General features: G+C 29.4%; 1 protein-coding gene across 2 annotated transcripts in view; it reads left to right on the forward strand.

Moving 5' to 3' along the window:
* Positions 1-206: 206 nt before the first annotated feature.
* Positions 207-26242, forward strand: part of LOC106623039 (uncharacterized) — a 155143-nt gene continuing 129107 nt past the window's right edge. For both annotated transcript variants that reach the window (XM_070108421.1, XM_070108422.1), the window contains exons 1-2: positions 207-350; positions 4639-4837. The gene's annotated coding sequence lies outside the window, so the exon portion shown is untranslated. The remainder of the gene's footprint in view (positions 351-4638; positions 4838-26242) is intronic.

Raw genomic sequence — 26242 nt, forward strand, 5'->3', positions numbered from 1 at the left:
AAGCTTACAGCTGAGCAAGCGCGTGAGTTTGTGAACGCACAACAACAACAACAATATCAGACAACAAACACAGCCAGTTGGAGCTTCTTTTATTTTTCCTCATTGGATGGTGCTCGGCCGATCTTCGTCATCGCTACAACGTGATCGTCATCGACATCGCCATCGTCGTGGCAGCGAAGCTGAGCAGCGTTGTCAAGCGATCGTTGCGAGTTTAGTTCTTTTTCAGTGTTCGTATTGATCGGGTCGACGAACGCGGATCCGGCAGTACAACTCCGCTTAACGTCTGTGTGAACGGGCTGTGCGCTAAGTCTCCAACGGCAGCGCCAAACTACTTGGAGCCGAGCGCTGAGGTGAATTTGAGCATTTTCGTGCGGTTTTCTTATGGCATTTTATTTAATTTTTTGGTTTTTTTTTTTTTCCTTAAAAATATTTTATAAAGCAGCAAAATAATAAAGCGTGTCAGAAACGAATTCAAAATCAATAAAACGAAGTGAAAGAAACCAATAAATATATATATATATATATATACTTGTAAATTGTTTTTTTTTTTTTGATTTCGGTGCGTTGAAGCAAATAAGGTTAAGGAAATATTTCCATGATAAAACGAAGCGAATAAAGAAGATGATAAACGTTATGCGCTTGTGAACGAAATCGAAAGTGCGAACTTGTGTGTTGCAAAAAAGGCAAAGAAACGAAAATGAAAGAAAAACAGCAAATCAACGCAACCGACTGACAAATGAAAAAACGTTGTAAACAAACACAACAAAAACAAATAAAAGAAATTACATACAACAAACAAATGGCAAAAACTCTCCGAAAACACACAAAAACCGAAAAAATCAGAAAAAAAACTAAAACAACAACAACTAACCAAATATTTAAGTGCATTTTCATTGAAGATGCGCTCGAAAAGTGCAGAGTGCAAAGTGAAATGCACGACGCTAAAGCGCAGCGCATAAGGGAAGAGGCAAATTGCCATTTTTTGGTTGTTGACATATAGGAAATGCAAGCGAATTCGTTGATTGTTGGGTGAAAAGCAAAGAAATAAGTAAAAATAAAAAGTGAACACTTTTTTGCGGCTGTTTGTCAGTAAACAGTAATTTTGTAGTTTTAAATATTTGCTGAAAGTAGAAAAGCTATCAGAAATGTGTTTGTGTTATATGGTTAGATTTTAGCTGGCGCTTAGTCGATGCTTTGTTTTGTTAATTGCGAATTTATTAAATTGCTAATGCGCATTGAAGGCTTTATGGCTTAATTGAGATTTGTTTGGAAGATATGTATATGTCACGTGTATATAATTATAATAATTCTTTTAATAAGTAAAACTTCAATTAATTTAAAAAAATTAAATACATTTGAGTAATTAAGACTTTTTTTGGTTTTTGTGGCCCTAAAAAACACTACTATTAATATAAAAAAAAAATAAAAACTACAAAGAAAAAATTAATTTAGTACATTTTAGTAATTTAATTTTTTTTTTTATTTTAATTTTTCAATCAAAAAAATTAAAGACCTCAGAATTAAAAATAAATGAAGCTGACGACTACATATGCATAAAAATAAAAATTATATACAAGTGTTTGAATATGAAACTAAAAAAGTGGATACAATCTTTAGGCCCTAACAGAAAAACAATTAAAATAATATGAAAAACAAAACCAAAAATTCAAAATATCGAACAAAAAGTTCAAATGTTCAAATATGTTCAGAATTTTTTATTTTACTTTTTAGCAGCAAGTAAATATTTCTTGCCATATTTTCCCGTTTTTTACTTTTCTTACTGGCAATCAAATTAAAAACCTCTTATTGCAACAATTTGAGTTCAAAAATACTGTTTGCAAATATGAACTTCATTACAAAATTCATATAAATTATTTTTATGTGCTTTAAAAAAAATTTGTATTAAAACCAAAAAAAATTTTTTGGAATCGTACCAAAACTACAATGTACTGAATAAATGAGTTTTAATATATCATACATAATCGAAATTCTTTCTAAACACACAACCAATTTTTATTACCTAAATATATATTAATTTTATTTTAATACCCAAATTTAATTTAAAAAATATTTATTTTTCTGGTTTTGACAAAATATATTTTTTTAATTAAAATATACTATCACACATATCAAAAAAGCACAAAACAAAAAATCATAGCGAAATTATTTTTTATAATCAAAAATAAAATATGTGCATATATATATAATATATACATATTATATAAAACGAGAAAAAAATGTTTTTAATTAAAAAACTAATGCAAAAAATTTAGAAGCCACAAAAAATTATTGTGGAATATTATTTTAAAATAAACAAAACTGATTTTTAAAATTAAATTTGAAAACTTACTAAAATAAAATTATAATAATTCAATAAATTATGAATAGAAATTTCAGAAGTGTTTTTTGTTTTGTTTTTGCTTTTTTTTACGCGACATTCACATTAAAGAAAAAATAAGGTTTTCACGCATGAAAAAAAAAGTTTAATATTCTAAAGTATGGTAAACCAAAAAAAAAAATTGTTTAATAAAAATAAAAGAATTTTTAAAAATAGTCGGTTATTATTAATAGCTTTAAATTAATAAAAAAAAACTAAATTAAGAAATTAAAATATCCTAAAATAAACAAAGAAAAATAGTATTAAATTAAAATTAATAAAAATTAAATTAAGAATTGTATTTTTTGTTTTGTGTGTGTGTTTTTTTTACAACAATAATTAGGTTAATGAAAAACCAAGCTCCTTACTCATGAAAAAAATTAACGTCAAAAAAAAATTTATTTTTATTTTAAATTGGAAATTCTTAATAAAGTAAAAAGTGTTCAATTTGAGAACAAGTAGCTTAACTTCAACTATTGAAATGTTTTAAAATATATTGACTGTTTAAAAACAAAAAAAAAAAATTAAATAAAATATTAATAAATAAAAATAATAATAAATAATCAACTACCTTTGGATTTTTTTTTGTATTATTTTCGCTCGCAAATTTTTGTGCTAAAACTGTATTTCTGGTGGCAAAACCCATTGATTTATTTCATTTGATCATTTTCAGTTGCAAATTTTTATACAAATTTCTCAATTGCTTTCAAGCCCAACAAGCAAAGAAAGCAACTAATAGCAATTAAAAGTTATTTAATTTTTTTTTCATTTCACTCTTCACAAAACACTTAAAAATTTTCAATTTTCACCCATAATCGCGTTTAATTTTCTTTCAGCATAATTAAGTATTTCGTAAACAAAAATGCACAACACAAATTGAACTTGAATTCGGGCATTTAATCGTGTTTTTCCCAAATGCACCATTTTTTCTTTCATTCATTTTATTTTCCCATTTCATTTTCAACTGCTTTAAGCGCATTTCACTTTGGCGAATGAGTAGCGCATGCGCACGCGAATCTTGGTCAGCAGAGCACAGCGCCACAAAGCAGCCAAGCGACTTTTTACATTCATGTCTTTCAGTGGATACGAATGCGCAGACGGAAATCGCGCAACAATTAAGAGAGCATATATAATTAAGAAAATCTTTGCAAATAAACAATGGCAAATACAATGAAACCATAAAAACAAAAGAAAATTATCTTTTTTACCGCAAAATCGAAATGCACTTTGCAAAAATATCGACGACTTCTTCCAACCGTCTTCGGAGCTAGCCATACAAAGCACACTCATAAGCGCATAAAAAAATATGAAAACGAGACTTGACGCATGCGCCAACAGTTTGTGAAGGCAATGAGCAAAGAAGAGATCGCAAAAACAATTGCATAAGATCAGCCGCAACCAACAGCTGTGGCGACGGCGACGCCAAGCGCAGCGATAATCGCCACTGAAGCGGGCAATAATACGCCAAAAGCTTGCAGGCTATTTTTTGTTGTTTTTATTGTTGTAGTAGTAGTTTTTGTCGCTGCCACCGGCTCAGTTGTCCATCGCAGTCACGGCCGTCTGGCTGCCGTTTTTTTTTTGTTTTTTTGTTTCTTTGCTTGCATTAATATTTTTGGTTTTATTGTTGTTTTGGTTTTTTTCATTATTGAATATGGTCGTCTTCTGCCGTTGGCGTATGAATTTTATTTATTTACTTTTCTTCTTTGTCCCTAGTTAGCGCATGCGTGTTCGTTGCATTTTTCGAAGTTTTCAAATATTTTACTCAACGCTTTTCACTGTATTTCGGCGTGTTTGTTGCTGTGTTTGCCTCTGCGATTGATATTTTCTTAAAGAGCAGAAACTATTCGTTCGTTTTGGAGTTTTTGTTTGTAATTAAATGAAATAACTTTTAAAATAATTCCAAATATTCTTGGTTTTCTGATTAAAAACGTTTTTGAAAAACAACCGTTATGAAAAATGAACATCAAGAAAATTAAGATAAATATAATATTTATACACATAGAGAAGAAAATATACTGCAAATATTATATATAATTTCCAAAATTACAAAAAAACAAAAACTATCAAATAATAATTTTACTTCAAACCAAAAATCTAAAAACTAAACTAGAATGAAAAATATGTGCTATAAAAACTAAATACTTTTGGTACTTTAATTTTTTGCATGACTTTTTGTAGTTAATATAAATTATTTTTTTACTTTAAAAAGATCCAAAAATTTAACCTCATTTTCATCATTTCTTCTTCTCTCTTTCTCAAAGGATCGGAAAGAATTCTGTGTATGTGTGTGCCTCAACCTTCAATTACAAGTGCGAAGTAAAATAAAAGAAAAAAAACTTATTTTCAATCAGATTCTGATTCTGATTATGTGTTAAAAAAATATTTGTGTGCAACGAAATATAAATAATAACATTTTATATATTGACTTCCGGAAATCCGCGAATTGAAAAGGAGAAAAAGGTAAGTGTTTTTAAATAGCTGTTAAAAATATAAATATTTTCCAATATATTTATATACTAACTATTTATTGTTAGTATTCTTTCCGAATATATTCTACATAATCATCAATAGTTTCCGGCAGTAAAAATCAATCCTAAGGAACAGACAGTTAATTTTCATATCATCACTGGCTTGTCAATACTTTGATCAGCTGTTAATAACGTTTTTGCAACTGACATTTTGTCATTCAATGCGTCATAGGCTACTTCAAAGCAATACTGAGTTCTCAAAAATACAAGAGAACTATATGTCGATACTAAATTTAAAAAGAACATCTGCTGTGAAATCTTCTTTGCGTACTCAAAACTTAAAATATATGTATATATATTGTATATTTGTATCTTATTGGCAAAATTTATATTTGTTATGCTGGCAACTCTGGTTGAACTGTTTTCTCATTTAATATATGTTTAATACCTACACACTGCAGTTGCTTTTGTATTTCATACGTGTGGCTACTCTACAAAAGCGTTCATAATACACGTCAACTTGCTCTTGCCTTTGATGAGGCTATTCTGAATGCTTTAATAAAATTTATTTAAAGTTTTTTGGCTCTATAAGAATATATATATAGCTAAATTTAAATTCTGTATGAGCATACGCTTTATTCTAGTATACATATGTGTACTCAGTCTTTTTTGAACTAACTTAACTAGTAAAATATAAAGTATTTAATAATTATAAAGTTATTTTACTTTATTACGATTTGTTTTATCTATTTAATCAAATATGAAAGTCTACTAATTACCATACTCGCCTCACGTCTTATTATACTGACCAAATCAGTATTGTATTACTTGAATAGCTTGAATTACGATTATATGTTAAAGAAACTGCTTATTATCTTAGTAGTTTGTTCTGTATTACTAGAGTTCCAAGACCTTAGCTGTGTTTCTAGAGTCCATTGCTTCAAGAAGCCTATTAAGGTGTTAAATAATCCTGGACAACTTAGAGGAATTGTGTTACTGGCTGCCTTCAAGCGGGCCAACTCGTCTGTCTTTTTGTTTCCTTTTATTCCTATATGACTGAGTACCTATATGATTTTTACTGATTTTTCCCACTGAGTCTAGTTATTGCCACCTTTCATAACCTAACGCAGTGACACTTAGTATAAGCGCTATCGATAGCCTTAAAAATTAGTTAAAATGTTTGTAGTTCAAATCCTAAAGGCTTAATACTTAAATAGTTAGTAACAAAAGGCATCTTCGTTTCGCCACTTTTTTGTTAGTCATGTGTAAGCAGATCTATTAGAATTATGTGACATACAAGATAGCATGGAATAAATTAAAGTGCTTGCTATGAGTGTTCTCTCTCTATTTTCTTCTGCATATCTATGTGATTTATACGAGTAGTTCGTTTTATTCGCCACTCTCCAAGGTTTGGCGTATGGAAAACATCTAAAATTAATATTATTTATTTATGTTGAATTCGCCATGAAACTTCCGTCTTATCTGCTCAAAAAACACTTGCCCTAACACATACATTTTATTACGATGCCATTGTAATGCACCCACATGTCTTACACGAAAACCCAGGAATTATTTCAAAATATAATGTTTGCCACTACCTATGATATATGCGGCTCATATAAGCCCTGCAAATTTAGTAACTAAATTTTTTTTTTGTTTATTAATGCCGCATAAAGCCATATTTTATTCATAAAAAAGATGTTCATTTGTATGTTTGTATGTATGTATATATTTATGTGTGAAATTACGAAATCATGTTGACACAATTTTTATTATTTTTATTTGCACTAACAAAGAGGCAAAAAATTAAAAGAGTATAGTTTAAAAGAAATTATACAAATGTAATTATAAAAGTGGAATTTCTTTGTTAATAAGAAGAAGAAAAAGAGCATATGATGTTAAACGCACAAACTGCCGCCATCATCGAAATCACAATAACAGCGAAAAAACTCCCACAATTGTTGGCAGACGAGTATATATATACAATACTTAAACATATGACTATACGTGTGTATGTATGTTTATCAAACTTTATACTTTATTATTATGCGCAGTCGCAGCCGCCGACGCATTGAGACGTCACTTCAACTGGTGTCACTCGCTTTGCCGGCGCTACCAGGCAGCCGAGAAATGCTGCGAAATGTAACTACACACATACATACATACGCATATACAAGAGTTTAACATTTTTGGAACGCTGATGCGCCGCTTGTGGAGTTAGACTTTGTGGTGCGCGTTATCTAATCGACAGGTTGCTTGCGTTTTTATTGTATTGTACATGTATTGTATATGTTTACAATAAATTGCATATGTGTGCGTGTATATATTTGTAAATATGTATTATTCATGCTTATGTTATGTAGGTGACACTATTATTTGCTCAGCTCAGCTGCTTGGCGACAATATGATCTGCCCTACTGCTTTATGTTTGTGTGTATGTTTGTAAATTTTTTCTGTGCAAACAATAACTTGAATATAAATTAAGATATATTGATGACTTGCACATATGTTCCTTGGCACCCAAGAAAATTTGCTGGGAGGAAGTCCTTTTAGCACTTTTTTATACGCTACGAAAATGGGTAAAATCAAATAATAACCAAGCCCACTCCCCATAAGACATTTACGTTGAAAACTACTAAAAATGCGCCATAAGCAATAAATTTCACAAACAAGATAGTAGGGGAGAGCCTTATAAGAGGAGGTGTAAAAATTAAAAAATGGGCGCTGCACCACTCACCTTTAGATGAACTTCCATGTCTCTGGAACTATCGAACTAATTTCAACCATATTTGATATGTGAGGTTACCCGCTATCACACACCGTGAAAATGTGCGAAATCGCACTACGATTATAAAACTATGCAGGTAAAAGCATGAACTATCCATCCTGCAAAAAAATTCCCCTAAAGCTAGGCTGCTAAGAGCAACAACTATCCATGCTGTCATTTGGATAGCAAATTTACTCCAACGCATCCTTAAAGAAAGTGAAAATATCACGTGAGGCTAAATAATAAGTATGGTTTAAAATACTAAATATGCTTTTAAAGCACATTAAATTAGTAAATATAGTATAAAGAAACTAAAAAATACGCTTTTAAAGCAGTTCAAACTACAAAGTGAAAAATAATTTCTTATATAAACTGACAGAAATATTGAACCAAAAAATACTTATATTATTGTGAGTAAAGTGTAATGTGCTCGATATATGAAAAATATGGCACAAATCATCCCATGATTTTCTCACAATAATACTAGTATTTTTTGTATTGTATAGTATTTGTAGTGCTTTAAAAGCGTGTTTTTTAGTTTTTTTTCAACTATATTTATTCCAACTCTTTCTTCTATACCGCAGCACCTTGCGTGCATATAAATCGCGTTATATTTGATTTTTTGGATAATTTCTTTTAATTTTCAGAGATACAGTTTGAAATCAGTGTTGACTATACAAAAAAACGTTTTTTAATTGAATTTATAAAGGAATAAAAAAATATAAATAAAAAGTAAAAAAAAGGAAATTAATAAAAATAATTACATTATTATTTTTCCCTTTACAAATATTTTATTTAAAGTGTTATATTTACTTGCAAGTCAGAAAACACGCGCTTTTCGTGTTTTTTTTTTTTTGGTAGGGCATCTTATTTAATAAGTAAACAAAAATAATGTGCATTTACAGAAATTAATGTCACTTAAACATCGGTGATTAATTTTAAAAAATTTTGGATTCCTTTGGTTCCGCAGCTGATCTCCAGGAGTACCTCGGAAAAAAGGTGTTTGCCGGTGTGATAGATTTTTCTGTATAAAAGTATCTGAAATCCGAAACCCAAAAAATAAACTATTTTTATAATAATTACAGATAATGGACGAAAGAATAGTCAAAATTTTGATTTTTGTTAAAATGGTATCTTCTGAAAAAAATAGTTTACGTGAAAAATTTTTGACTTAAAAAACGAAATTATTATCAATTCTTTGAACGCTAACTACAAATTTTCCGAAAATGTTTTCAAATATATACTATAATCGATATAAGTACAAAAATAAAAATTCGAATTTTTTAAATTCACTACCCACCCCTAAATTAATTTGTTTATATACTAAAGGTTTGAATACTATTATTTTTTTTTTTACTTTTTATTTTATAATTTTATTTTTTTAATTTATTTTTTTATTTCAATTCCTTTTTTTTTTTGTATAATTAATATTTATCTCCACCTGTATCTCTTCCATGTTTCAAATAGAGTATCCGCATGATTTATTATAAAACTATAACAAAAACACCCACACACAAGTATATTTATGTATTATATATGCTCACAAAAGTGTAATCTAAATAATAACAAAACAAAATAGCTGAAATTTAAGCTAAACTTGAGCAGAAACAATCAAATGCTTGATTCAAAAATTGGCACGAAGCAATAAAGAAATAAAAAATGAAACATAAAGCAAGCAAAAATGAACTAAAATACGAAAAAAAGATCGAATAAAGCAGAGCAAACACGGATTTGCGAGGTAAACAAACCAGAAGTTGGTTGAGCACAAAATATAAAAAAGTTATAAATGCGTTAAAAAATATATGGGATATAATTAAAGAGCAATACAAAAATTAACAAATTACAAAAAAAAAAACAAGCAATAAAAAAAAATTAAAAGAAATAAATAAACTCTGTCTTTAATCTGCAGCAGGCCACTTAAATAATAATGCATATATATATGCATATCTATACACATGCATATATATTTCAATGTATCCATATAAAAGGTATGAAGACTCAAACCATAAGCCGATGATGAAAATAAACCAGCTAATCGACAATATATTTGATAGCTAAGCGTTCAAGCAAAAATTCATTTAAATGCACCAAAAAATATATAAAATAAAAACTAACACATACACATATACATACATATTAATTTACAAACATATCTGGATGTATTTACATAAATACATTAAAATGTCAAACCTGAGCTCTTTATATAGCAACTCGTTGCGACTTCTTGATATATCTACTTATATATACTTAAACATGTATGTGCATACGAGGGCAGATTGATAAATGTCTGCCTTCAGTTATTAACTGCACAAGTGCATATGCAATTTTTCTGAATTTAACACCATTATGGTAAATAAAAACGTACCAGTTGTTAATTGTAATGAATTATTACTTTTCCCTAGAAGGAAAGTATTCATTAATAATATTTTAGCAAAAATCTGATTAAAATAAATTGGATTATTTTTTTAGTATTTCTATTAGAATATTATGCATATTTAACATATCTTTAGGAAAATAGTACAATCATTTCTACAGCTGCAACATTTTTAATAAATTTTGATTATTTTAAATTTCAGATAAAACTTTAATATACCTAACCTCAAAATAATAAAAACAAAAGATGCTGAAATGTTACAGACTCAAAATTTCAGACATAAATAATTCTCGTGTACTTATATTATATATATAAGTACAATACATTATAATTGTAAACATTGATTCTATTAAATTAATTTTTAATACAAATGTGTGGCATCACTGTTTAAATATATAAACATAACTAATACACTTCAATTTCCAAATTCATCTTTACTATAAAGTGAAATTGCGATTTTCAGATTTTAAGTACTAATTATATTCATATTTAAAAGTTTTAGTTAAACGGCAGCCCTGGTAAAAAATTAATGTTTACCCTCACTTGTACGCATATGCAGTACTTTCAAAACTTCTTAATAGTGCTTTAAGCGAACATACACTATTTTTTTGCATCGAAAATGAATTGTTTCACTTTATTTTAAATATTGTAGACATATGGCAACACTACTATATGATATATATTTTTATAATTATTTTAAAAACACCTTTATCTAGACACGTTTTAATGAATTACAAGAAAAACAATTAAAAATTACGCTAATACATACATACATGGCAACCCAGTCACAAATACTTGTATGCCATCTTAAGTTAGCATTTGACCTAAAATTTTTAAAATGTACAGATTTAAGGTAATCAATTGTTCCAAAAAGTATGACTTAAATAATTTACCATTTTGTAGCTAGATGGTAACTCTGCCTACAAATAATACCGATTTCAATACTTTCAAATTTATGACGCTAGATTAAAATATTGCAGCAATCATTAATACAAAGGTATATCTAACCTTCGTATTATACTTATAATTTTATGTAGGCGACAGTTTTGCATATTAGTACATATTTAGCCTATCACTGTCCATTTGTTAAGAGGCAAAATTTAATTCAAATTTATTATCTACATAAAACATAATCTCTTTGTCATGCCTCGCCAAGCCCTTATCGTTCATTAGCTCATTTTATGTGAATTGTTAACTTTGAACCAGTTGTTGAGAACCGGATGCCTAATAAATTTCTTACCTGCGTTCTAGATGACCGCCGATGTCTTAAATCTCAAACCAATTATGTTTTTTTGTTTGTGCAAATTCGAACATAAAATCCTGTTTGTTTGTTGTAGGAGATTTTATCATTTTTAGCAATGTTTGAGTTCGAAGATTTGCTTTAGAATACTTGTATTAGATTAATATATGTGCAGAAATGTATGGTATGTAGAGTAAGAAAGCTGTGAGATATAAGTAGTTACGTGTAAGCTGAACTGAGACAGAGAAAATTATATTATTTATAATATAGTGAAGGAAACGAATAGGATTGATGTTTACGAAGTTGACTCATTTTATAGAATTTTTGATTGTAAAACCGTGGAATTCATTACATTTGCGCAGCAGTATAATCAATTCCTTGTAAAGTTATTATATTAGTCACATAGTGATAAAGTAATATAAATATGTTCGACATAACGCCATGGAATTGTGATATTTCAGAAGTCTTTTGTATTATAGTTCGTACAACTAATCATAGTTATTACATGGAAGATAGATTTACCAACAAAAGCCCGCTTCTCATATCGTCAAATTCAAAGAAATCAAATTGACAATATTTCAATGGGGTTATAAGACTTGATTGATAATAATAATATTTCAGTTTAAATTCAATTTTTTTCCACCAACTTGTCAAGTAAGTTAGAAAGATGTTGCCATACATTTTTGTAAAAAAAAAAAATCTTGGACAGTAATCTATGTCAAATTTGGACATGATTTTGATCGGTTAGTTTGTATGACAGCTATACCTTATGGTAGGCCCATAACGGCAGTTCGGGCAAGTGCGCATTATCTAGCGGAGAAAAGGACGTGTGCAAAATTTCTGATCGATATCTAAAAAAAACTGAGGGACTATTGCGTGCATATACAGATAGACAGGCGGACATGTCTACATCGACTAAGCTCGTCACGTTGCTCATTTATAATACACTTTACAGGGCTTTAGATGTTTGCTTCTGAGCGTTACAAACTTCGTGGCAAACTTGAGATACCCTGTACAATAAATCAATATAATTAAAGTTGAGTTGTGTCATAGGAAGTATAGAGAAATGTATATTCAAAAACGACATTAATCTGACGGCAATAATGACGGAATTATGACACATCAAATACGACTAATCTTATTAAAACTGCAGCTTCTTGATTTATACCATAATTCTATTCTCTTTCTACAAGATGCTTTTTGCAGATGTAAGTTTTTATTGTTACACTTATATATAATTTGTTTGAAAAATATATAATTATATTAAATTTTTTAATAGGTGAATTTGAGGTGTCAGTTTAAGTGGATAAATAATTAAATCGATATTTTATTGAAGAAAAATTGTTATTTTTATTTTGATACAAAAAATACATATAATTATATATATATTTTTTTAATTATATCAAATACTTTCTCTTAGTTTTTTAACAAAAACAGTTAGAAAAAAATAGTTTTTTCTTTGATAAATATCGAAAAATTTTTATTTTTCTTTTGTAAATCATTTTTTAACAATTTCAAACAATTAGTCTATCAAAATATTCCATAAGTCTCTTACACCGAGCTTTACAACTCTATTGCCAGCTTATCTGATTGAAAATAACTTAATCCGCATACATAATTAAGAAATTCTTGAGCATATACATTCATTTCTTATGAGTATTTGCAGTCGATCAGCTAAGCAATTACATTGTTGCTTGCAAGCAATTACAGATACCGCTATTAATAACCAATAAATCATTATTCATTAACAATAAGTCGTTTAGTAAGCAAAATAAGCAAAATGATCATCCCTACACACACACACACACACACATACCAATATCTACATACATGTGTATGCGAATACCTACCGCCACTCACTCACTTAGAATGCTAAACAGATGTGATTTTAATTTAATATTTTTTTCAAATTTAATTCTAATGGTAATTATTTTTCAATTAAAAATTTCTTTACACATTTATGTGTTTGTGTGTTTGTATGTTACCATACTATATATGGTGATAATTCTACGGAATTTTAATACAACAAAATTAATTAAGATAATCAATTATGAGCGACTGCTAGTTTAAAGCAGCAATGAAATGCAGGTATATTGCTACAATTGTTTGTGTGTATGTATGTGTGATATTTTGTATGTGCAACCAACACCTACTTAAAATCGTAATATTTGGCGTATTCGCCTTTTTTGCCTGCGCCGATCGTGACAGCTACGCTGTTCGGTAATTGCATCTTTTATTCTATATGATTATTATTATTAATGTTGTTTTTTTCACTTAATATTCGCAATCCTATTAAGCTTCAATCCGCTGCTGTCTATCACGCTAACTCTCGTCACTATCGCTGTCATTATTTATGACTCTGATTTGATTGGTTATTTGTTATTTAATCGCATTCTAATATTGTTGGCTTCCTTTTACTTCTTCGTCTTTTGTTTAGCTTCTTTCTGGCTTAAGGAAGTGGAATAACAACGTTCTATTCTGTATCTTCTTTCGAAATATTTTTTTTTAAACTTATTTTTGGCTAGCTGTTAGCAAAAAAAAACAACCAGTGTTGATCGCCTCCAATTGTTTGCTGTCGCTGCAATATATTTTCGATTCGTTTTTAGTTTTTTGATTTTTTTTCCAAACACATTCTATTCTTCTGCAAAATTGATTGTTACGCTTAATTATTAACCCAAACAATGTCTGCCATTTTGCGCGTTTGCTTTCAAATATCTTAATATTCCAAAAACCAAATTAAAAAAAAAAAACCAACAAAAGCATAATCATATCGCAGTCTCTTTACGTGTCATTAGTTGGCACAAACTTATCCGCACATCCGCAAATTTTGCTCATCTTTCAATTTTTTCGACATCAGCTATGTTTCCTTTCATTCAATATTAATCAGGTAAATTTTCCATTTAGCATTTTTGAAAGTTCTTTACATCAGCGATTTATTTAGTTCCATGCCATTCACTGCCCACAAATCAACTGTATTGCTGTTGTTGTTTTATAGCTAAAATTTGTTTGTCAATAAACAAGTAATCAATATAATTGAAAGGCTGAATAGATTACCTAATTCAAATTGTATGAAAATTCGTTTTAGAATACAACAAACACAACAAACTGGCTTAAGCACTACATATTCATCCAAAACCAATATACAAACGGCATTTCAAATATTAATTTCATTTCACAAATTGTAAAATTTTAAAGCTAAATTAGTGCTGTCCACATTAATTATAAGCTCTTAGTGTTGACAAATACAAATATTTGTAGCTGCTAAATTTATGGAACAGTAGAAGCGTTTGAATGACTAGAAGCGTTCGGAGACCAAACTTTTAGCAAAAATACAAACATATTTTGACTTTATGTTCAATTTATAACTATGACAGCAAATAAAAATGTTGTTATATATATTTATATAGCGAGTTCATAAGTATATCAAATTTTATTATGGTATAAAATTTGAGCCAAAAATATTGGACATGTTAATATTCGGTTCCTTATAGATAATTTGAGTAAGCTTGGTTATAGCTAAAAATATTTTTTAGCATTTTTTATGCTGCCATAATTTTAGTCAACTTCCTTATTGTTTTCGAATGTTAACTACAATACAATTAGCTTAAAGCAGTAATAAAGATGAGGAGTTAGTGCGAAGATACCAGCTGTCGCATGGAATTTCATAAAAAGTATAAAGAAAATATTTTTATCTGTTTATATTCATCATTCGCAGTTCATTACTATTGTTTTATTAAACACTTTCGAATTGTTACAAACTATAGAAAGTGAATCGAACACACAACTCGCATAAGTCACATAGACTAACATAAAGAGGTATAGATAATATAGCAGGTAGTTTCAATACTTAAAAGAATTTTTGCTGCATTTTTTGTTAAACAGAACAGATTTCAAATTTAGCGAGCAGAAAAATTGCGAATCGAAGACCAACTAACTATTTTCATACCTAAATAATGGAGAATGTTAAGCTGAAATTACTGCAGATGCTTCGCATACAGCTTGGCAATCTTTAAAGTAGTCTAGCACATGCTATGGTATATTTTTCTGCTTTGTATTGTATACCTAAAAGTTACTAAAATAAGTTTAATTTTCTAATACAAAATTGATCTCATCTGCGTAAATCCAGATTTGGCGAGTAAATTGATATAGCAAAATGTGTGTCTGCTTACATTCGTTATTTAATTTGAATTCTGATTACACTAAAGTAGACAGAAAACGTTACAATCAGTGCATAAGAGGTATGTTCAACAAACAACGGAAATTTTTGTTTTTTGAAAAAAGTACTTTAACATTCATCACCCCCATTTCGATATTATGAACTTATGCCAACGCTTCTTCCAATCGTTGAAACACTTCTCAAATTTGTTTTTGAAATAGCCTCTAGCTCTTTCTTCTATCTTGCAAAATTTATTTTATTTCTGGAAATAGGAAAAAGTCACACAGGTCCAAGTCTGGCGAATATGGAGGCTGAGACATCGTTATAGTATTCATATAATTCACGAAAAAATATGAGCTTTTTGACAAACGAAAATCGCCAAGCTCATAAAAACACGTTTAACCTTAGCGGCAGCTGCGCACAAAGTAAGCAATGAATACTGCTGAAAAATTGCGCACGTATATTAACATAATAACAGTTTAAGTAAATAAAAAAAGCTTGAGAGGTACACTTAATGTCAGCCTAAAAATGGCAATTTTTTAATATTAAAAAGGAAGAAATATTTTAACATCACACATCAAAATTTTTGGGAAAAAAAATTTAATAATTTTCAAGTTACACGAGATCGCCGATGGCGCTCAAAAACGGTACACCACTGCTGCAGTCCTTCCGGCCGTCCCTGTGGATTAAAATTTAAAAATAAATATTTTTCAAAGATATTGTCCATACTCTGAACTACGGTCGAAAAAAATCCATAATTGGACGAAATGGCGGCGGTTTTAAAAAAAAATTGCTCAGATCAAAAAAACTGATGGGTATGGAGAACTGCATAAACAATCTGATTGTAGATAATCGGATCATTTGTCTTTGACTAATCACTAAAGCACATTCGAAAAATGACGTTTCGAGTTTTAAAATAAATGTATTAAGCTGATTGAATTGAGCGGTCACATTTTAGAAGCCTGTAACTCGAAACCTATTTGAGACATCGATTTAAAATTTTAGTGTATATTTTTAAAGAAATAATCCAGCGAAATATGAAAAAAAAAATGTTTTTGAAGTATTCAACATTAGGTGTGCTTAGTAAGAATGGTTACCGTAAATTTATTGAAGCATGCTCTCATCTCTTTGCTCTTTGTGTTATAAAAATTATAGGAAAAATTAAAGGAAAGAATTTTAAAAACTCTTCAAAATTCCCGAAACCTACGAAAAAGTGAGATACTAATGAAGTAAAATCTCACAAAAAGACGGAAGAGTTTTAATTAAGAAAATGTCATACTAATTTGCCAGGAAAAAGAAATCGCAACTAATGAAAATAATTTTTACTATATAATTACAAAGGCGAAAAATTTTAAATTTCCGATAGTAGAAACTTCCAACAAAATTTTAATTATAGTCTATGTATTTGATATTAGGAACATCCCACCATCGCCACAAATTTTTATAAATGAATCGGTCAGTAAGAAGAATATGTTTAAACAAGCATTAATTAGCTAATGTATGTATGTACATGTGTATATGGGTATAAATTGCAAAAAACTTAGCACCACACACCGCTAAGCCAATAATAGTTAGTCCAATTAGTGAAATAGAACAGCACAATGAACTCGGCGAGGCGCCGACGTACGCGTGTTGTTAACTAATTTTTAGGGAGTTGGAGATTTTTTGACGTTTAACGTTTTCTATTTGTTAGTTTTCATTTATTTTGTTCTTTGTTTATATTTATATTTACATATATACAGCGTAAATTCTCACACTTCCGCGAATTTAGCTGGTGTGCTAATTAATGATTTAACTGTTGTTTTAATATTTTTTTTTGTTTTTGGTTTTTATGATTCCAAAAAGCATAAAATTTAATATTTATTTCTTTTGTTTACCTGCTGCGTCGAAACACCGTTAGCGAGAAGCTGTTAACAATTGAAATTAAAAAAATTTTGCATAAAAACAAATCAATCAAAAAAATTAAAAATAATAATATAAAAATAATTTTGCTTCGAAAAAAAAGTTTAATTAAATTTACGAAGGGTATTATATAGTATCTTCCTAAATTTTTCATAATTTTCGCAGACTGCTAAAAGCTATTCGTTAAAAAAAAACCAAAAGGTCAACTAGACACATTAAAGATTAAAAAACATAAATAATAAGCTGCGCCCTACTCTTCTGGTGGTCCAATACTGCACCCGATCGTCCGAGTGTTCGTGGGAGCGTTCAATTGCTAGCACTCGATCAGCTAGCTAGCGATCAGTTATGGTCCATTATGAACAACAAAATTTGCATAACAACTTGTGTGGCATGCAGCACACAGCCATAACACACAAACAAAAAAACAAAAAAGAATTATAAATTTGCAAATAAATAAATTCGATAAAGTCCGCATTTAACATGATCGATGATCTTTCACACTGAATGCCCACACCAACATGGCAACAAGAACAACGGCATTCAACAGCCTAGAGGTCGCGCACCAAAAATGCCACACTACATGCAATCCGTTTGCAATTTCATTTTTATTTTTTTGCTTGCATTTTGCAAAGTTTTCATTGTTATATTTATCATATTTTTTTTGTGTTATGCAATTCAAATGCTAATTTTAAAGCCTGCGTCTACTCAAGTGCAACTTAAATAAATTACTTACAATAGGCGATTCGCATGTTTGTAAGCAGTCGGCTAATGTCTATAAAATATCGATTATTCGTTAGGAAAAATAAAACTAAATTTGAAATTGGCAACTCGTTATTGGCCGAAGAATTGCCAAGCGCTGTAAATGGTGGCGCGCACTTGAGCTGCTGTTGAGGTGGCTGCGACGTCGTTAGTATGTCTGTGTGTGCGTATGATCGTGCAACGGCGTGTGGGCGTCAGTCAGTCAGTTGGTCAACAGGTTGACTTGTTTGGCTTAATAGATTAATCGTTCGCAGTCGTGACAATCCCAAAAATGAATTTAATGAATTAATAAAATGGTGTAAAAAATATCAAAAATCAATTAAAGTAATGTCAAATGTGTGAATACTTCATAATTTAAATAATTACAGATATTTTGGATGGCTAGAATCATTACGTATTTATAGTTAAAAAAATAGAAATTCAAAACAAAACTAAAATTAAAAAAAAAATAAATAGTCATACATTTATTTTTGTAATAAATCAAATTTGATTTTTTTTTTATTAAAAAATAATAATTTCTTAAAAAAACTCAATGAAAAGTTAATGTAAAACATCATAAATAATTTTTAGAGAAAAATTAAAAATTTAACAAGAAAATAAGGTATAAAAAAATTGTTATTATGTATAAGAAATATATATATATTATATTATATATATACAAATCAAAAAAAATATATAAAAAATTTTATTTTTTTAAATTAAAAATAAGATTAAAAAAACTTTGGCTCTTAAAACAAATAAAAATATTTGAATTTTTAAAATATTTGATTTGTTCACATTCAGTTTTAATTGAATTATATATGATAAGCTGAAATTTTTTTTTTTAAATTTTCAAAATGAAGGAAATAATATAAATATTTGAATTGTTACACTTTTTATAAAAAAATATAAAAATTTTACTTAATTTAAAAATAATTTACATTAAATTTACATATTTAATAGAATTTTTTGTTAATTTTAAATGAAACCATAGAAATTATATAATATATACTCTTATATTTTATCTACCCAATAATGACTATATTTTTCCTAGAATTTACTCTGGGACACAGGTTTTAATTTTTGTTTCCGCATTTATTATTTTTATTATTATTGTATTTTTTTTAAATTTTTAGACATAAATCAATTATACCACTTAAATACTTCAAATGTATTAGTAAAAACTCCACTTCTTATTTTTTTCTAAAAAATTTTAAATGACTGTATTGAATAGGATAACGGTACATATCTGATATGTTAGTGCAACTGTAAAGTACCTTAACTCAAAAGTTATATAAATTTTTCTTTACATAAACCAATTGAGAACTACAGAGAAAAAGGAGGCTTTACATGAATTTTGAGAACTGATTACCTTTATGGTCTGAAATAATTTTTCTACTCGAATTTTGCAATGTTGATCTAAGACACACTAAAAGTTTTATATACAATGTTTAAATCTTCCTTTTGACGCCATGAGTCGATCAATTTCGACCCACTTATCCCCATCATAAGCACTGTTATAGCTTTTTAAACCGCGCAACTATCATAAGTTTGAGGGTAGAATACAAAAGAATAATCGAAGTAACATAGATATTATCTGATTGATGTTGATGTAGCTGCGGAAAACATTACTGAAATAATTTTGAAAAATGCTGTCGAGTTGACAGTCTTTGGCCGGATAAAAATCCAGGCCCAATCCTGTTACGTAGACCCGACTGCCGTGAGAATGGCGTGATAAACACTGATCGGTAGCTCTCGACTTTACCGTTACTGACCTCCATTTTTCAACACATCTAAAGATCTGAAACTCGTTTTGCGAATATTATTGTCTTAATTATACCCTGAAGAGGGTATATTAAGTTTTCCACAATGTTTGTACCACCCAAAAGGAAACGTCAGAGACCTTATACTTAAGGTATATATACTTATACTTAAATTATCAGCGTGACGAGCCAAGCCGATTTAGCCATGTGCGTCCGCCTGTCCGTCTATATATATACAAACTAGTCCCTCAGTTTTTAAGATATCTATCTGAAATTTTGCCTTTTCGTCCTTTTCACACCAAGAGGCTGCTCCTCTATAGGAACCGCCGATATCGCACCACTATAGTATATAGCTGCCATACAAACTCGGAATTAAGTGCTTGTGTGGAAAGTTTTTTCGTTTGACTTTCTTTACGAAATTTGGCGTAGAATATTTTCTAAGCCAATGATGAAACCTCCGAAGAAATTTTTCAGATCGGACTACTATAGCATATAGCTGCCATATAAACGGAACGATCGAAATTAAGTTCTAGTAAGAATTTTTTATTTGTTAAGGCTATTCTAAGTTCGTGGCAAGCGAAATTAACGTTTTACTTGTTTAACATATCCAAAGACCAGCAACGCATTTTTTGGATATTATTCTTTTATTTTTTTTTAAGATAATTTGTGGGTAACATTTATATAATAAACTACTTAAAAATTTTGAAAGCACTCTAACTTAAATTTCTATTAAATTTTAATTATCTAACTTATAATTTATATTATTATTAATAAATTTTTTAAAACATATAACAAATTTTCCGTATATTATTCGCAAAAATGTTGGGGTCATGCAAACACCAACAAATATTTTTGTTTATTTTATTTTCGAAAAAGTACTCATTCATTCCCTCTTCGTCTAATATTTGTTCCATTTACTGCATATTTAGCATGGCCAAGGCACATATTCACATTTTTTAAGCTATACAGATATATTTACATATATGTAAACGTCTGTTTGTGCACTGTTATTTAGTCACACCTCGCCTTCACCTTAACGTCACGCTTTTGCTCATTCTCCCACCGTGCTCAAAGCCGTAAATTTGTCATTTTGTCACCGCCACTATATAAATTACTAAGTGCATTACAATTACTACAATTGCAACATTTTGTACAGGAGTAATTGCTCTGCTGCTAATAGGTACCTGTAAACTTTGTTTTTTCAATCGCTTTTGATTTACGTTTTGTTGATTGTTTTGTGATTTTTTTATATATTTTATTAATTTCTGCACCGTCTTTATTGCTTAGTTTTGTGCAAATTTAATCGATTACTTACACAAGCTTATTGCCGATATTCAATGAAATGTGACAGCTAGTTTTTATGCGCTGGCCGAGTGTTCCCTCGGGCTACGAGCTCACTTATGAGGAGTAAATAGTGTGAAAGCGTAAAATAGAAAAAAAGCGTGAATTTCGTAACAAACATTTTTTGTTTCTTTACTTTTTTTTATATAATAACCGTTTACCTGTTGTCATTGCTATTGAAATTTATAAACTCGTACATTGGTATTTCAAGATCCCTAGCCAATTTACATCTTATTTAGGCAGTAATCTCATTTCGCTTTTCATTTCATTATTCGCATATTGAGCTTGGTATATTTTTACTTTAGAAAGTCAACTTGAAATAATAACTCAATTGAGTTAAAAAGCTGGAAGCAATTTTTTTTTCATATGTACATAGAAATTAGTGTATTTTTATTAATTTCTTAATGTTTGAGAGCAAAAAAAATTATAAAGCAACTTTTAGCAAAATGAAAATGAAAAAATTAATTAAGCGAAAATTTTATGAAATGGACATATTTAAACAATTATTCATAGGTCTGTGTTTATACTATAGTATATATATATATCTATATATATTAAAAACAAATAATTACGTTGTGAATTTTTTTTATTACATTATAGCTCAGCTTATAGCTAATTTTTTTAACATAATATGCTTAATGATGTTAGAAATAAATTTATCCCAATCTTTGTTTTTTTTTTTTTGTGAAAAATTTTGACCCACAAAATATAACTTGTTAAAAATATTTTTAACAAAAACTTTAAAATGGTCCATGTGCACAATAACCTGGTTAATATTTTTCATAAAAATGAATTCTCTATAAATTTACTAATAATGTTTTGAACAAAATCAGTCAGAAATATATTTGTCTTCGATGTTTTTCAAATAATTTGAGTCTGCATAAGACTTACTTAGTAAAAACGTCAGCATAATGTAACAAACAAATTTTTTTTTAGCAAAATTATAAATTTCCCACAACGCTGTCAATTTTTCACTTTCATAATTTCCAGAACAATTCTTAGTCTTTCTGAAATCGCACAATTTTGTTGCACAATATTATCACTTTATTACAATATTTTATTCCACTTTTACTATACAATTTCAAAAAACGGAATCTTAAACAAACACATTTTAGTCTCTACTTAAATATAAAAAAGTCAATGCTTCATAATTTGTCTAACTTTGAGTTCTATTAATACAAAAACCGGTTCTATAAAACTCATTGAGTCTGAGAATAATGTTTTTACGTAATTTGCGTAATTATTGCAAATAAAAAGGAAATATTGTGAGAAATGTATGCATTTGAAACCCCAACGAATTATCTAAAACAATTAAGCAGCTCTTCAACTAGCTTATGTATTCTAGAAAGAGTCTGCGAAACAACAAGAAATAAAGACGCTTCAATCTCTACAATATATTCTTGTATGAAACTTTTTTTGTCATATTTTGAACGGTTTATTCAATAGGTTTTTAGGTTGGGAAATCATAAATACACATTAATGTCGACAGAGGCAACTTTTTTTTTAAACTTAAATTATTCTATTGTAGGGAGAATAAAATTATTTGCACTAAATTTTGGCAGAGTTGAAAATCACAACAACAAGCAGCTGCTGAAACAAAAGCACTATAGTTCGTGAAACGAAAACCAAGTATATCGAAAATGTGTTCAGCTTCTTCATTTGCATAACTGCTCATGGAGAAGCCACCGTAGTTGCAAGAACGAAAAGAAGCGATTCTTTCGGTACTTTACTACACAAAGAAATATAACAGTTTGTATGTATGTCAATATGTATTTTTGTAGTTTTATAGTGCCATATGCCGATGCATAAAAACTAACAGTACCAAGGTCGTTTCTTGAACTCTTTTCGAGTGAAGTATAAGTAGTGCAAAGAAGATACCAAAAAAAATGTAAATATATATAAATTTATAAAAATATTTTACAGAAAAAAATTTATATAGTTTTAGCAGATGTTATTAGAAAAATTATAAATTAAATTCAAAAAAATTTTTTATTTTAATTTATATGTGTACATAATAAATTAATATAAAATAGTTCAAAAACGAAATAAAAAAACACTTAGGAAATATTTAAGGCTATATTTATTAAGAAAACCCGAAAATTTTAGTTAGTAAAAGATTTTTGCAATAACCAGAACGTTATTTGCTTAAAATTTAAGCAAAAGTAGTAAAATAAAAAAAATTATTTGTAATTTAATTGTAAAATTGTTTTGAATTTTTTTGCAACTTTTGCCAATTTCTATCCTATCAGCTTTCCGTTAATTCACATAAAGCTCCATTCACATTGAGCACATTCCACTACCTCGAAACTACAGTTACATACATAAATATAGTATATGCTTGTGCATAATACCAGTATTTCCGTAAAATGCAAGCCAAAAATGTGAAATTTCGAATGCCATTTGACCAGTTTTCAAGCAGCTGCAAATGCGCATGCGCATATTTTTGTTCATATGTGTTGCTCTAATTATATGCAGCTAAACAAAAAACTCATAAAAAGCTAGTTTTAATCGACTTTTTGACTTAGCTGACTTAAATCGCTTGCTAATGCATAAGTGTGATACTTTTTTTATGACCAAACATGTGTGCAAAGAACACCCACTACCAAAATTATAATTTCTAATTTTTAATTGATTTAGTTTTGTCTGTTGTTTAACGATTTCTTTTTTGAAATTCTGCTTTCAAGCAAATGCGCTCAGCAGACAAACGACCATAGTACATGAGATAACCTTGAAGGCTTTCGAAGCGAAAAAAACAAAATTTCAGGTGGTCATAAAAAAGGCAATATAGGTATACCAAATTTTAAAGAGAATTAAAAGTGACAAAATATGTAAATAAAATGAGGAAATAGCACTAAATGAAAAATATGTAGAACAGGAAGAGAAGCATTTTATTTGAAAATAAACGCGCAATTATAATTGAAATTGTATAAATTGAACAAGGCGACCGATATCGAACAATTATAACTGTATACTTTTTACTGTATGCATCTAAGTGCTTATCCAATGCAATAGTCCAAGTTTTTTTTTAACTTTTCCAACGTTCCGTCGCACGTGTAATTTACAATCCGATCCCAAATATTTTCATTTGAATTCACCAGCAAATATAAAGCTTTCCCATTCGTTACAAGTCCAATATTCTAGCATTTCTGCTCTAGCTCCAAATACCATTTTTCTGACGTATTTTAAGGGTCAACACTGGTTTTTGCTGCTGCCTTCTTACCATCCGAGCACTAATTTTGACTATATAAGGTTCTAAGTTAACTTGATGTTTTAGTGCATGATTCATCTGTAGAGATATTGCTACTCTCTTCCCTTATTAAACAGTTGACAGTGTCAATATTTGCACTAACCTGGAACAGTAGTAGGTACAACTCAACTGTTCCAATACACGAATTTTATGCCGGGATTTCTTTATTCATCAAAATTGTTCAGCAATATTGTTCGTTGGAAGTAATGACACGCCCATTTGACTGAATCTAAGCTGGTTAGAACATATCTTGTTACGCCTAAAATCAAATTTCCGGGACTAACTTAATTTTATCTTCTAGATTTTGCAGCATTAACTGCTGATTTCAGGAAAAGTTTTAATAAACTCTTTACTAATCTTTAGTAATATCATGCGTAATGAGAAATTTCTTCTTCTTATACCTAGAGTTTTTTGAAAAAAAGTAGGAAGGTAATTTTGAAATTATAATCTCCACTACTTCTGTGTGTGGAACATCGAGCATCTGATTTTTATACCTTGAATAGGGTTTAAGTTTGTCACAATGTTTTGTAACATGCATAAGGAAACGTCGAAAACCCTATAAAATATATATGTAAATGAACAGCATAACGAGCTGAATCGTTTTAACGATGTCGGTTTGTCTGTTTGTATGTACGCGAACTGGTCCCTCAGCTCTTGAGAAATCGGTCTAAAAATTTTTACAAGTCCTTTTTTCCCCAAGAAACTGTTTATTTGTTGGAACCAACGATATCGCAACCAGGTGCGTGTATGGAAAACTTTTTCATTTTGGCATGAATTTTTCCCAAGGTAGCGGTGCAATCTCCAAAGAAATTGTTCAGATCGAATTATTATAGCATATAGCTGCCATAGAAACTGCACGATCAAAATGTAAGAAATATTTTGTGTTTGTGATGGGTATTATAGCTTTGGTAGAGTGGAAGGTAACGTTTTTTCTTGTTTTGCTTCAAATTAATGGAGTTAATTGTTTATAAAAAAAAAAACTTATCAAAAACAACTTAACAAGTAAGACATTGCAATTACTTATCGATTCATTAAGTCACCCTTCATGGTGTTTACAATTATTTTAAATTTTTCCCCTTTGTTTTTTTTCCCTCTATTTCGCTTTTTTTTGGTGAATTGCACCATTTATTTCTGCCGAATAGAAGTTCAAACAATCAGCCATGCGGAGCGCATTAAAACACCATCAACAGTAGTTATCACCAAAGTTAACACCTTGCAATAGCCAAATGCGCAATGGAGCGTGGAGTGCATGCCTACCTACAGACATATATGCACAGCTAAATATGTAACTGTGTGCGTGTGCGTGTTCACATTTACTATATATGCATATGTGTTGATACTTCAATGGAATTGTGTATGTGTGTCTTTAGCCGGCTACGCTTTGACTGCTACAGCAGCTATATATTTGGTTGCGGTCTGATGTTTAAGCCTTTGTTATTATTTTTGTTGTTGTTTTCCCGCTAAACGCTAACTGCTCGCAAGCAAACTCACAAAACGCTGCCTTGCCACGAACTGCTAATTAATGTTTCGAAAACGTAGCAAAGCAGACTACAATACAAAACACACATATTCACAAAAAGCAACAACAACAAAATCGACTTGCAAATGAAATAGAGAAATAAATTGCGCAAAAAAAGGCATTCAAATGCAAAAGCTCGCCACATTTCGCAAATATAACTACATATGTGCATGCATCTATGTTTGTATATGTGAGTTTTTTTTAGTATGTAAGCATGTCGATAAGTGTGTCTAGCTAACATTTCTCTAAACTGGCTGCGTTGTTGCGCCTGCGCAATACTTCACCAGACGAATAGTCAAACAAGCGCTGACACATTTTTGTAACTGCTTTATTTGTTGTCTTTATTATAG

This window comes from Bactrocera oleae, chromosome 4 (genome assembly GCF_042242935.1).
Source record: "Bactrocera oleae isolate idBacOlea1 chromosome 4, idBacOlea1, whole genome shotgun sequence".
NCBI lineage: Eukaryota > Metazoa > Arthropoda > Insecta > Diptera > Tephritidae > Bactrocera > Bactrocera oleae.